General features: G+C 36.7%; 2 long non-coding RNA genes and 1 other non-coding gene across 4 annotated transcripts; 1 reads left to right on the top strand and 2 right to left on the bottom strand.

Annotated features, from left to right (window-relative positions):
* Positions 1-429: 429 nt before the first annotated feature.
* LOC125277567 lies at positions 430-2,625 on the bottom strand. The gene is made up of 2 exons (XR_007186920.1): positions 1,223-2,625; positions 430-797 (listed from the first exon to the last, which is right to left on the bottom strand). It is a non-coding gene; the product is annotated as an uncharacterized LOC125277567 (long non-coding RNA).
* Positions 2,626-4,206: 1,581 nt separating this feature from the next.
* LOC125277568 lies at positions 4,207-10,778 on the bottom strand. 2 transcript variants are annotated; one of them, XR_007186921.1, is made up of 3 exons: positions 10,424-10,778; positions 5,666-5,741; positions 4,207-5,176 (listed from the first exon to the last, which is right to left on the bottom strand). It is a non-coding gene; the product is annotated as an uncharacterized LOC125277568 (long non-coding RNA). The 2 variants fall into 2 exon arrangements; XR_007186922.1 differs by lacking the exon at positions 10,424-10,778 and adding an exon at positions 5,961-6,433.
* Positions 5,153-5,259, top strand: LOC125277683. The gene has a single exon (XR_007186967.1). It is a non-coding gene; the product is annotated as a U6 spliceosomal RNA (small nuclear RNA).
* Positions 10,779-14,149: the final 3,371 nt, after the last annotated feature.

Here is a 14,149-nt window from a genome sequence, read left to right as displayed (position 1 = left end):
GTCATTTATGCATATTTATGGTATGAACAAGACATTTTATGTAATTGACATTAAAACTTGAGTTTTTTTTATGAGTAATTTAAATACAAAAATATTTTATTAATAGAAATAAAATACTATTTAAATAGAATACTCATTTTAATACATTTAAATATTTTATGATACATTTAAACAATGACTTAAACTGTGAACAATATAAAGGGTCCTTTATATCAATAATGTATAAACAAGAAATGTTATGGAACTGACAATTCAAACACTGAATGTTTTAAAAAAAAAAATATATATATAATTTTTTAAAATATAAATTGAATATTATTTGAATATTTAATTTGTTTTATATTCAGTTTAATATATTTTAAATATTTGACTATACATTGAAATATAATTTAATTAATTAAAATATAATGGTTCTTGATATCGTTGACATAGATGGTATAAACAAGACATTTTATTGAATTTTACCGAGTGCTTTAAGAAATATCATTTTGAATGATACAAAACTATTATATGATGTTGATATGTTTTAAAATATTTTATTTTACATTGAAATATTTAAATATTGCTTAGCCCGCCCCTGAACGATCCCAATTCCCTGATTTCTCTCATTCTCTCAAGGCTCCCAGGGGCCTGATAAGATCCAGCAGGTTCCTGTTTCTCAGAGACAGTAGAGACGTCTCTTTAGTGTTTATAACGGTGACATTAATTCTCTTCCACCTGTAAACCACTGGTGTCTGCAGGAGCATGTTATCGTTCCCTGAAACAGTGTTTTAAGCCTTTCTGCAGTCTGGACTTTCCTAAAGACAAAAGTAGAAAAACATTTATTATTTAACTTGATCAGGTTAATGAACAGTCTTTAAAACAAACAAACAAACTGTTGTTTAATGCATCAGAGCATGATGGGATTAACACTAGCCGAGCTTAACAAGTGATGAATAAATGTTGTTTCGTTAAACTAATGCAGTTAACTAATGTTACACAGCATTCTTCAGCTGATATAACTCAAGTGAGCTGTTACTTTACTAATTATAGAAACACAGGACATTTAGAAATTAAACAAATTTAAAGAAAAACAAAAAAGGGGCATTTTTTTCCACTACACGTGTCTCAATATCTGTAAACAATGACAGAGCCACAATCAGCTCAAATGATGCTGCATCATAATTAAACAGTTAACGTTAACAAACACAAATGATTACATGAGGAAATGTCATTTACTCACCAGAACCGGAACATGTGAGCTGCTCATCTTCCCGCTTCACTGCTGCGGGTTTCGGGACTTTAATAACACTTTAATAACCCGCCAGAGGGAGCATTAAACCACTGAGCAACACTGGCCTCACTGAAACTTTATATTTATATTCTTTTAATAGCAGGATTATATTATCACGCCTGCGCATCAAGCGCCTCCCGCCGATGTTTTGAACGCGCTCGAGCTCGACACCTAACCGGAAACCGGAACAAAGACGTCATTTCCTTAAAACGAACAAATAGCCGTTAAAAATATTTATATTTTTCTGTGTCTTTGGTTGAAATGATCTGATAGATTAGATATTTTTAAGAAGTTTAACAAAATATAATTAAAGAGTTTGGAATCTCTCAGCCGTACTCGCGTCTGGTTAGGACAGTCTATGGTTAGGACGCGGTGTGCAGCTCCCCCTCGTGGACAAGAGTGGTACTAGCCTAGTCATTACTGTTGACTCTCTTTTTCTGGCCACTAGAGGAGATATTTTAAATGTCCTGCTCGCGTCCGTCTATATGATGGCAGTGAACAAAACTTTAAAAACATATGAGTATCAACAAAAAAGCGCCGAGTATATCGTTCCTCAAATAATGTCATGGTCTTTGAAAATGGTTTAAATGTCATTGCTAATTCATTATTCGTATAACAGCAGACGATATGGCCATTCGTGAGGGACACAGATTCATATTTTTGTTGAGAAATATTAATTTTTACCAGTGTGTTCGGAAACGGAGGGAAAACGCCACTAGATGGCGACAAGAGCGTGTCTTTTGAGTGTTTACAGCTGCTTACAATTCACATAAAACTCCTTTTCTATAAATTCTACACAAACACGCACACAACATGCAAAACATCACACACATGAAGTGAGAAATGCAAGTTTGAACATTTATTGGTTTTGATTTCTAAGTGAACATATTAGATTTAAATGTTTTCACACATGATCAATGGATGTAGATAGTTAGAAAATGATCAAAAACGCATTAAAACAGAAATATTAAGCTATTCCAATTATAGTAAAATGTAATTAAGTTAGCTTGAGAAAAACAACTTACTAGCGCTATTTAAATGTATTCTGAGACTAAAATTCTGACTTGAACTCCTTGAGCTTTGAAGCTGGAATCACCAAACTCTGCTTAATGTGATCTTTTCCTAAAAATGACTATTAAAACTCTGAGGGGGATAGATAAATAAATAAATAAACAAATAAACAAATAAACAACAGACTTATATGGACGGAAAGTTCGAATGAGGCAGAACTGTTGAAACTCCAACTGTCAAAATTCTAATTTAAACTACCAGAAGCCATTTTATGTATTATTTCTATATCCATCTATATACATGGGTTTCATGTGACGTCACTGTATTCTATCGCCGCCATATTTGGGACCGGTCACAGCTGCGCGCCCTGTTTAAGTCTATGGTGACAGCAGCTACAACTACCAGAGGAAGGCCAACGAAACGCTTTCAGAAGGTTCACAACAAATTTATAATATATCTTGGATATGTGGTGCTGTTAGCCGTTTCAACAGTCGTCAGAACTACAAATTTATTTGATCCCAAAGTAGTTAGATCGGCAGAATTATTGGCTTCATTCAGAAGGGACCACACCACTGGCAGCCAAACAGCAATGCACAACATTAATAACTGCTGGGACTGTCATTTACGTAACATTATAACGAGGACACTATTGTAATAAAATGTTGTGAATTCTCTGTGTTGTTGTTTCAGCGTGTTGTTGTGGTAAGAGCGCGTCGACTGAGTTAAACATTGATTACATAACTTGTTCAAACTTCACTTGTGCATTCGCGTCATTTTGTACAGATAAAACTTATTAATTTTATTAAGTATAAATATCTGATTATTCTCATAAAGGATGTGTTTCGTTGAGGTAAATAACCCACAGAGCTGATGATCATCTATAGCTTCAGTGCGAGCGCTCAAAAAGACAAAACATTAATATGATTGGGACTGTCTTCTTCTTATACATGATATTATAATCGTATATACTTGTAAAATAACGTTGTGAATTATTTGGGCTTATTTGCTGTGTTTCGGAGTTTCAATGAGGTTACTTCAAGTTCATCTGTGCGTGATTTTGTGCAAATACTAGTTGTAATATTATTTTTATTTTGTATTAATATCTGGATTATTTTATATAGGATGTGTTCCGTTGATTAATTAAAAAGTTGAAAGTTAATTAACTTTCAGTTTATGGGTTTTTTTATTCTCTTCAGCTTCAGCGTGCGCAGCTCAAACAGCAATGATTAAGTCATTAAAATGTTTAACGTTACTACACAGTATTATTAAAACTTTAATATTTCTTTTAGAAAACGAATGCATTATTTTTAATAACTAGCTCTTATATTCTAGTATTATTTTCATCAACACATAGTTTGATTAATAATAAGGATCATGAACAATAACAGATTTTTTTTTGTATACAATAACATCAATAACAGATTCATTTTGATAACAGTATTATTTGAGCTGCGCGCGCTGAATGAACACCCGTAAACTGAAGCGCTTTGCTAGAAGGTTAATTAACTCAACAGGACACATCCTATGGTAATTCATATATATTTATACAAGCTATACATAAAATTACAACTTATATTTGCACAAAATCATGCACGCATGTACTTGAACTAAGTAATGTAGTCAGCTGGTGTCGTGAATTTGTTCATCCTGTAACACGCCGAAACACAGCAACTAGAATTCATAATATTTTCAAATAAATCAAATAAATTTGAAGTTCTGACGACTGTTGAAACGGCTAACAGCACCACATATCCAAGATCTATTATAAACTTGTTGTGAACCTTCTGAGAGCGTTTTGTTGGCCTTCCTCTGGTAGTTGTAGCTGCTGTCACCATAGACTTAAACAGGGCGCGCAGCTGTGACCGGTCCCAAATATGGCGGCGGGCATAGCGGAAGTGACGTCTTTGAAACCCATGTATACCTTCAAACTTCAAGCTACTACTTCAAAACTTTCTGGTCAGGCTCTCTCAAGCCAATTTCAAAGTTTGTCTCGACAAACTTTATCGTAAATTACGTTCAGCATTATTACTCCAGTCTTCAGTGTCACATGATCCTTCTGAAATCATTCTGATATGCTGATTTGATGCTCAAACATTTGTTATTATCAGTGTATTTCAGGATTCTTTGATTAGTAGAAGTGTTATTTTTCCATGAGCATTTATTTGAAATGGAGGATTTTCCTCAGGGCCTCACTCATGTTGACATCAGGAGAGAATAACTCTTGAATGTTGAGGGGATTCGCTCCGGGACCATAACTTCAGACAGGGACTGTCGGTTCTATTGCTCACTGATGGTCATATCTACATGACTTGCACCTTCTCCCCTTTGATTTGGCATCACGCTGATGGCCGTTTACACAAAAGCATCTGTTCTGTTTTGTCATGTGACTCTTAAACTCGAGTTTCCCTGCCTCGGCTGTTCTGAAAGGAGGGTTTCCAGGTCTCTGTGCTAGTCTGTGAATCATGACGGAGTGAAGCTAGCAGAGCAGCTCTCGGTCACATGACACGCTCCTCCCCCGCAGACAGACTTCCCGCTCTTTCGCCCCAGGAGGTTCCGCTCTGTCTGTGGGGGAGGGACGCACCACGTGACAAAGAGCTCCTCTGCGTCAGGCCGAGCCGTCCTATCACTGCTAGAAGATCAGGGTTCATTTGTATATGGTCTACAGCTCAGAAAATACTACGGTAAACCCACACAAAACTGCTGGTTTGAAAATATCCTGGTTTTTAGATGTTTACAGGGCTACGTCCCCACGATTTACAGTCACATTTGACGTAAGGGAGTAGAATAAGTGGTTTATCCGCTCACCACCACTGAAATACACACCTGGGGGTCCCCGATATATATAGCTGTGGTCCAATCTCTCAGTTCGTGCTCGCTTCGGCAGCACATATACTAAAATTGGAACGATACAGAGAAGATTAGCATGGCCCCTGCGCAAGGATGACACGCAAATTCGTGAAGCGTTCCTTATTGTTATTCTTTATGATTTTATGATTAATTTACTGTAATAATTCATATTTCATACTGTACAAGCGAAAGAGCCTGTATTTTCGGGTGCAGGACGGCGCGCGGCCGCCAGAGCGCGCCTCACCCTCACTCTCGCTCTAGAGCGCGCCTCACTCAAACGACTGCATAAACTCGGGTTTTGAGAATTAACAGGAGCATAAAAGTTTGATTTTAAGCAAAATAATGTTGTAAGCATTCGCAATGATTGTATTTATCATCCTGATGTTTCTTCAGTCGATTTTAATATTAATCTGTCGGTTGTTAATGTACTAGCGTCGCGAATCTCCGTTCAATCCAGCAGATCTCGACAGGAACTTAATCAAATATGATTAAATAGAATAAATACTAACGTATAAAGAAGTTAAATTCACTTACCACACATATGTGTTGTTCTCGCGCAGCTGTCGAATGTGCGTAGTTTTCCTTGGCTTGTGTTTCTTCTGTAAGTTACCTGAAAACACAGCGAAAAACACCAAATGTGTTTTAATTTCCACTAACAAAACTTAACTAACGGTGTTACTAAATAAATGTTACTGCTTCGCAATTCAGATCAACTGCAGGACAAACAAACAAAACATGTTCTCCTTTCGAGCATCATCTGACAGATTATAACCGAGGAAAACATCTGAAAACGTCAAAAATATGCTAGATTTGAGGTTGTCTAACTTACAAAACTGAACTAAATATGATGTAAATATGACTGGATATCATCACTGTAGTTGAAATGTTGGAGAATAACAGTCTCATCTGATGCAGATGAAGAGGATCATCGCACAGGTGTGGGTGAGGAGCTGATCATGTGATCATGTCTGACTGGGTGCAGGTGGTGACCAGAAGGCATGCTGGGAAATGTAGTTCTGTGGTGACTTTTGGCACGTGTGTAGGATCTAGTTGCATCTTTCCCACAAACTACACTCATGAGTTAAAGGGTTAGTTCAGCCAAAAATGTAATTTCTGTCATTAATTACTCTCCCTCATGTCGTTCCACACCCGTAAGACCTTCGTTCATCTTCAGAACACAAATTAAGATATTTTTGATGAAATCCAACAGGTTTATGACTCGATATCTATAATCAACACTTTCAAGGTCCAGAAAGGTACTAAAGACATCATTAAAACAGTGACTGCAGTGGTTCAGCCTTAATGTTATGAAGAGACGAGAAAACAAAACAAAAATAACGACTTTATTCAACAATCTCTTCTCTTAGATTGAACCACTGCAGTCACATCGATGTCTTTAGTTTGGCCATTCCTGACTATTGGTGTTTTATTTCAGCGTCCTGTTATAATCAGGGTTGGGAAGGTTACTTTTAGAATGTATTTCACTACAGATTACAAAATACATGCTTTAAAAAGTAATCTGTAACGTATTTTGTTACATTACTCAAGTTTAGTAACTTAATCTAAATACTTTGGAATACTTTGAAATACTTCACACAAAGGACCATATTAACTTGATGTTCTGTTTTAAGTTTATAACCTGTAAATAAAAATGACCTCTAACCACCAGGATTTGGTTTTCCACTAAAGTCTATTTTTAACATCAGTTACAAAATATATATCTGCAGTTTATTAGACATAACCTATGTGTTGGTAAAGAATTTAAATATCTTGATAAACAAATTATGAAAATATGTGTTTCTTTTAACATCACATCCATATATAATTACTATTGATATATCATTCCTAAATTATATTTTTATATTTGTAAAGATAACAAAACAAAATATTAAATAACAACAATAAAATATTGTTAATAATATAGGTTGTTTTATAGGTGTATAGAGTCAAATTGACACAGTGGTTTAAATTGTTTTATTAACAAAGTTTTTTTTGTAACATTTAGAATGTTTATAAAGAAAATGAAATGAAATGATCTACCCAATAATCTCGAGAGAAGGCCGATATTTAAAGCTGACTCACCTTACGGTTTCTCAACAGTTTTTTGCATCTCTCCACCACATTTTACAGGTTTGGAAAAAATATGATCATTTTGTGTGAACGATCCCTAGTATAAATACGTTTATAATATTTAACCTTAGTGCACTGATAGCTGCATTAATATTAACCATATAAACAACAAACAGCAAAGAAAAAAAAACTATTTGATTTTTTAAATAATCCTTTATTTAATTTTTTTAACTATTATTAGTGATGCACCTATTTTGATTTTTCATGGCCAATAGAACCAAATTGTCCGATTCTGATACTGGTTGCAGATTTTTTTTTAATTCACTCTCTGACAGTAGGTGGCGCTTGTGGAACAGCAGTGATAATAGCGTTTCCATGGTTACCACTATACCAATATACCTAAACATTTGGAATGAATTATAGAGGGTATGCATCGGGTGTGTCTCATACGTCCTGAAAAGTGAAGCCGCGGGCTCTTTGATCGCCCCCTGGAGGCTGGATGCAGTACAGGTCATAAACCCCGCCCTCTCAATGCAAGTCGAATGAGACTTCAGTGAAAACTTAAAAATAAATTCTGCTTCAAATAAAACTTTCTGAAAGATGGTTCTGGTCATTTAAGGTAGTTGTTATCACGCTGATATATATTCAATTGTTCGTTTTTGTGATGATTTAGATTTTAGCTAGCAATTTGATGCTATAAAAACGGGGCGTGTCGTCGTGATTCGAAGTTGATTGACAGCTTGTCTGAGGACTGTCGGAGCTTCGAGGGGAGATTGAAGATGTATTAACTAACTGTTAATTTTCGATTTCTTTGTTATTTAACACCAACAAAATGAGTTGTTCAGCAGTAAACTGTACTAACTGACCTACAGGATCTGACGGATCACTGAACTTTTTTCTGTAACATTAAATGTGGGCGTTATAAGCTAATTAATAAATGTTATTAGTTAAGATAACACACCTAATGTTAACCATGTCGGGAAAAAGCAGGTGATCGTTATCTGGCAGTTACTTATTATTTTTATAGGTATAAAATAATAATTAGCAGGACAAAACTAATGATAGCTTACTCTAATTACAGCAATCGATCTCCTGTAACGTTAGTTGAACTTGATTTAAAATGGCAGGACCGTTTCTGGCGATTTAGAGTTGTTTCTAGTGGCATATTATATTGATTTTATCTACTGAATTTGCTGTTTCAAAAATATTATTGCTCTAGAAACAGAATAGCCTATTATTTTATAGGTAGACTTTTAAATTGTGTATAATTTTTATAGTCTATTTAAAATACATGAATGATGACGCAGTCGCCTGGGCGGAAGTTTGATATCGCGACTCCGCCTCCGGCTCCACGACGATTCCTTCTGCGCATGCCCAGGCTCCAAACATTTTTTTTTCTGACGTATTGCGTAACGTGTCAGCGCCCATTCATCCAGTGCCCAAGGAAGTCGACCGGAAGTTGAAGTCGGCCGCGTGCCGCCATCTTGTAGCAGAACTTCACTTGCGTTAGCCATCCCATTGACTCCCATTCATTTTGGCGTCACTTTGACAGCAAATAACTTTACATCTGAGGCGTTTAAAGACTCAATTTGTCCATTATTTATTTCTAAAGATACACGACAATGTATAAAGGGCTCCATTACCTTCTATGTTACATTATGGCCCCGTAGAAACAGTTTTTGTAAAAATAGGCTAACGATTGCGTCATAACCACTCGACTCTCTGTCGCACAGTAGAGAAATTACCGTACAGACAGGAGGAGAAGCTCGCAGGCAATAGTATGCATTAACTTAATATGGCGTACTGGCGTTACATTTTAAAATACTATACAAAATAATTAATCAGAATAATTACTCCTGCTCACTCACGCCAAAGAACTCCCCGCTCAAGCTCGCCGTCTCTGCAAGATTAACGATGGCAGTTTGCACGCACAGCTACTAGAAGATTTACATCTGTCAGACAGGTTGCTGACGTCATCAAGCTTAGTTTGAGTCTGCGCGTCAGAAACGGAAGTGCTAAAAATCGCTAAAAATGGGCTTCACTTGTCTCAGTTGAGTTCCAATGGGGTCGCTGTGTCCATTTCTTTTACTGTCTATGCATTCATCAGCCCATTTTGGCTTCAGTTCAATACAATGGAAGGAAGCGGCGTCGCGTCGTCCATCTTTTTTTACAGTCTATGGTATGCATCGACGTCACTTTCCCGCCGAAAGCGCGCTCCCTCAGCTGAACCTGCTGCGTGACTGGATTTAATAGAGGAAAATGCGAAAACGCGAGTAAAACTAACGAATTACACTAAAGGTTGGAATTGAATGTGTTCCTTACAACGTGTCAAATAAAACTAATCCATGGATATTGACATGCAGCCAGGAGTTGTGTTTCATGACATTTATATGTGCCTGATTTCGACGGTGGTGAGACACATAAAGCAAATCTGCATGTGAATATTTTATATAACTACAATATAGGTAGGTTTAAATCCGCGTAATCACTTATATCAATGTTATATCGTCATATTGTCCAGCCCTAAAACATATATATAGTTTTATAGTATAGTTTTTGTCAGTGTTGTTTATTTAAAAACACACAATTATGCAGAATATAAGATCGAAAATATTTAATTGATGAGTTGTCAACATAATATATAACAATACAATATATACGGTATGATTTTACCTCAAAATCCAACATTTTGACATAAAATGATGACTGCAAATTCATGTTTCTCTGCCTGGAGTTCAGATGTCTCTGTGAATTGCAAGTGATCCATTTGCTTTTTTCTATTGCTTTCTGATTTTTTTTTATTTTTTTTATTTTTAATATATGCCTCAGGTTTTGTACAGTCAATCACAAAGTGATTGTGTGTTTTTCGCGACATTCACGCTGAAAACCCAATGCTGCCGCTCAGTCTTTTGCCTCTCAGTGGACGTGACCGCAGTCGTAACGGTCGACGGTGACGTCACTTGCATACCTTCTATTAAGATTTAAAGTTTGTCTGTAAAGTACACCAAGAAATTGGCTTTATAAAACATTATTTAACGCATGATTAATTGGATGTTAATTCTATGAGGATTTTGTGTTATTTTTCAAAGACCTAATAAATTCTTATAAATATTAAACGTAGGCTAATGATAACCATACGAGCTTAACATACGAGTAAATGGGAAAATAAGGAGTAAATAAGGAAAATTACATTTTCAAAGACCAAGAACAGCTTAGGCCTACCTCGAGATGCTTTTTCAGATTAGATGTTGAATCCTGAAGCCGATAGAAGTTAGACAAAGCTTGCATTGCACTATGATGTTACTGTACGTCCTTCTTCATGTTTATATAAGTAAAACTGTCTTTGAATTTCCACTAGAGAAATGCATTATTATGCCCTGTTTTCCCGTCCATTATTCGCGTGCGATCTCATGTCTGACTCTGCAGGTTACTGATATCTGAACAGGCTGCGCGCGGTTTTTTTTTTTTTTTTTTTTTTTTTAAACAGACAGAGTCGGAGAATCATCAATCGGCTCGTTGGTTAAAAATCCTCAAACAGCTTACGTTAATAGCCTATTAAATAAAATAAATGACATTACAGTTCAAAGTAATCTCTTTGGTAATCTAAAATACTTTTTGAATGTAACTGTAATTTGATTACCATCTATTTAAAATGTAACTGTAACGAAATACAGTTACTCAAAGTTTGTATTTTAAATACGTAACGTCGTTACATGTATTTCGTTACTCCCCAACCCTGTGTGTACATGTGTCTCACCTCTGAAAAAAAATGCTTTTTGAAGTTTCATACAGAAAAAAGGTGAAGTTTCAAGGATTATGGGGGGTTCCTGTTCATAACCTTCCTCTCATAAGATTGCGTAATGCTGAATTTTCATGAACTACAATATTTTTGGTTTTATGTCAATGTTTATGATACATGATGAACAGTATTAGATTGGTTTTTAACTGTCTACATTTGCAATTTAAATAATATTCACGAAAAACGTAATGAAATTCAAAGAATATAAAGCATTATTCAGCAAAATAATAAATTCCATAAATAAAAGCACAAGATGTTGGAAAATAAGTATAAGGTGTTGTTTATATTTACTGCTAAAGCTTATAATAACACCAATTTATTCAATACAAACAACATTTCTGAGGAAAAATATTAACTATATACACTTAGACTTATTTTAAGTTATTTCCACTATTGCGTGTTGTTGCCATATGGCAACATATCATAAAGTACCTTTAATATTTTTTTTTCAAAACATTTTTTTACAGCACTTCAAGTTAAGCCATTCTAAGAAAAGAAAAAGAGTCAAATATTTTTTTTTATAAATTTATCATAATGCATGCGGTAGAGGGTTAATTAAGTTTATTTATATAGTGCTTAACACAATACAGATTGTTTCAAAGCAGCTTTACAGTATGCAAAAATAATGCAGAAATCATTAAACATGAGACAAATTCAAACTCTGCTTTAAAGCATCTCTAAAAAGAATATCAACTCAAGTCAAGATTCAGTTAATTTCAATAACTTAAGTTTATGCAAGAATTATTATATAAACCCTACAAAAACAAAACAAAGTTAAAGGGATAGTTCACCCAAAAATGAAAATTTGATGTTTATCTGCTTACCCCAAGCGCATCCAAGATGTAGGTGTCTTTGTTTCTTCAGTAGAACACAAATGATGATTTTTAACTGCAACCGCTGCCGTCTGTCAGTGGTATAATGCAAGTCAGTGGGAACTTGGACTATAAGAGTAAATAAAACACGACAGACAAATCCAAATTAAACCCTGCGGCTCGTGACGACACTTTGATGTCTTAAGACACGAAACGATCGGTTTTTGCGAGAAACCGAACAGTATTTATATAATTTTTTACCTCTAATACACCACTATGTCCAACTGCATTCATCACTCGATTCGTTTGGTCTGATCGCGCTGACAGCGGCAGTGATGTCTCACTCTCATTGAAGTATATGCGCGAGACATCACTGCCGTTGTCAGAGCGCGATCAGACCAAACGAATCGAGTGATGAATGCAGTTGGACATAGTGGTGTATTAGAGGTAAAAAATTATATAAATACTGTTCGGTTTCTCGCAAAAACCGATCGTTTCGTGTCTTAAGACATCAAAGTGTCGTCACGAGCCGCAGGGTTTAATTTGGATTTGTCTGTCGTGTTTTATTTACTCTTATAGTCCAAGTTCCCACTGACTTGCATTATACCACTGACAGACGGTAGCGGTTGCAGTTAAAAATCATCATTTGTGTTCTACTGAAGAAACAAAGACACCTACATCTTGGATGCGCTTGGGGTAAGCAGATAAACATCAAATTTTCATTTTTGGGTGAACTATCCCTTTAAGTCAGTTTCATGCCTGGAGGCACAGATTTTGACGGCATCTCAGCGTCTCTCCTCCGAATGTACTTCTGCAGAGTTTCCATCTTCGTACCCGGTCTGGCTGTCTGCTTCCTCACCCACTTGATGAAGCTGAAAAGGAGGGACACAGAATTAGCTCAAGCCCCAACATTACGCATTCTCTACTGTCTGCATCCTCTGTTAGAGATGTGAACCCATATGAGGTCTGTCGCCTCATAAAGGTCCTTGAAAGAGATGGTGGCAAAGTTGCCAAATACAACAAGCACCTGGTCTTCCTGGGCCGGTGTGCCAGTGCCCTCTCTGACCCGGTGCTCATTGATGGCAGCCACCATGTCAGGAAACAGGCCTGCATACCTCAGCAATGCATCCTTGTTGCCCATGACAGCAGACTGGGTGGTGTCGCCGCCTCACGCTCCCGCTGATGCACGGCCAGCACCATGGCTGCGTAATCAACATCATTGGAAAGCAACCATTTAAAGGTTTTACCCTGGTACTGGCCAAACTGCAGGGCGCTTTCACTGAGCACAAGCTGGCGATTGGACGTGTCACCTCCTGCTGCTGCCACGCGAGCGATGGCCTCCTCCTTCACCCTTGCAGCAGGCCATGAGTGTCCCGGGGTGGGATTTTTCCTGTAGGCAGTAGCAAGAGCCACTGCCTCAGGAGAGGGTTTAAGGGTGAGGTCACCGGAGGCCTCCATGCGGAACTGGACACTGTAATCCATCTTCTACAAGACACAAAAGAAACAAATGACATGGTGCTGTTTTAATGTTAAATGAATAGATAAATAGATTTTAGTGAAGACACTTTTTTTGGCTCTACAATCAATTCAAAATCTCTTTTATCTACTCAAAAGGAGCAAAAGATCAAAGGTCAGACAGGTCACACAGACACCTGTGCATGGCCCTGCAAAGCTTTGCTGTCTGACCCCCATCCTCCAGTCACATGGCAAAGCTGGGGTCGTTTTCACAACCTGCTGTTACCTCACTTTTGCAAATATAACTGAAAATATATTATATTATATCACTATATAACTATAACTATATAATATAACTACAAAAAAAATGCATGCATGTATATAGCCTCCCAGTTATGCAAATAACATTATGCATTTATTTCAAAACAATAGTTTGAGGCACATCAGAACTTAAGAAGAGGCAACCACAGCCCTGTGAAATATTACCATGGTTTTACTACAGTAACTACAGTTTTATAACTATGTAACTAAGCAGTGGTGACAAAGCGTTAAATAACACAATAACCACGAAATTACAGATGCTTTACTACGGCATTCGTATTTTAAACATGAAAGATGAGGTAAAAACATCACTTCACAGGTACAGTACAGACGAACCACACGAAAATTAAGCAAAACGTAGTAAAATCATGCGCTCTTACCTCTTCAAATACAATAAATGCACGTATATTATCAGCAAATAGTAAATGTCAACGATTGATCTCATCCAAAAAAGCACTGAATGGCGCTGACGTCGCCCGCGCCTCCAATCCCTGGTGGTCCCGCCCACAGACCAATCGGGATGCATGAAAAAGTGGAACGTTCTCGAAGGACCAACGGCAG

This window comes from Megalobrama amblycephala, linkage group LG10 (assembly GCF_018812025.1).
Source record: "Megalobrama amblycephala isolate DHTTF-2021 linkage group LG10, ASM1881202v1, whole genome shotgun sequence".
Classification (NCBI taxonomy): domain Eukaryota; kingdom Metazoa; phylum Chordata; class Actinopteri; order Cypriniformes; family Xenocyprididae; genus Megalobrama; species Megalobrama amblycephala.
Note: the sequence above shows the minus strand (reverse complement) of the source record. Positions and strands in the feature narration are given on the sequence as shown.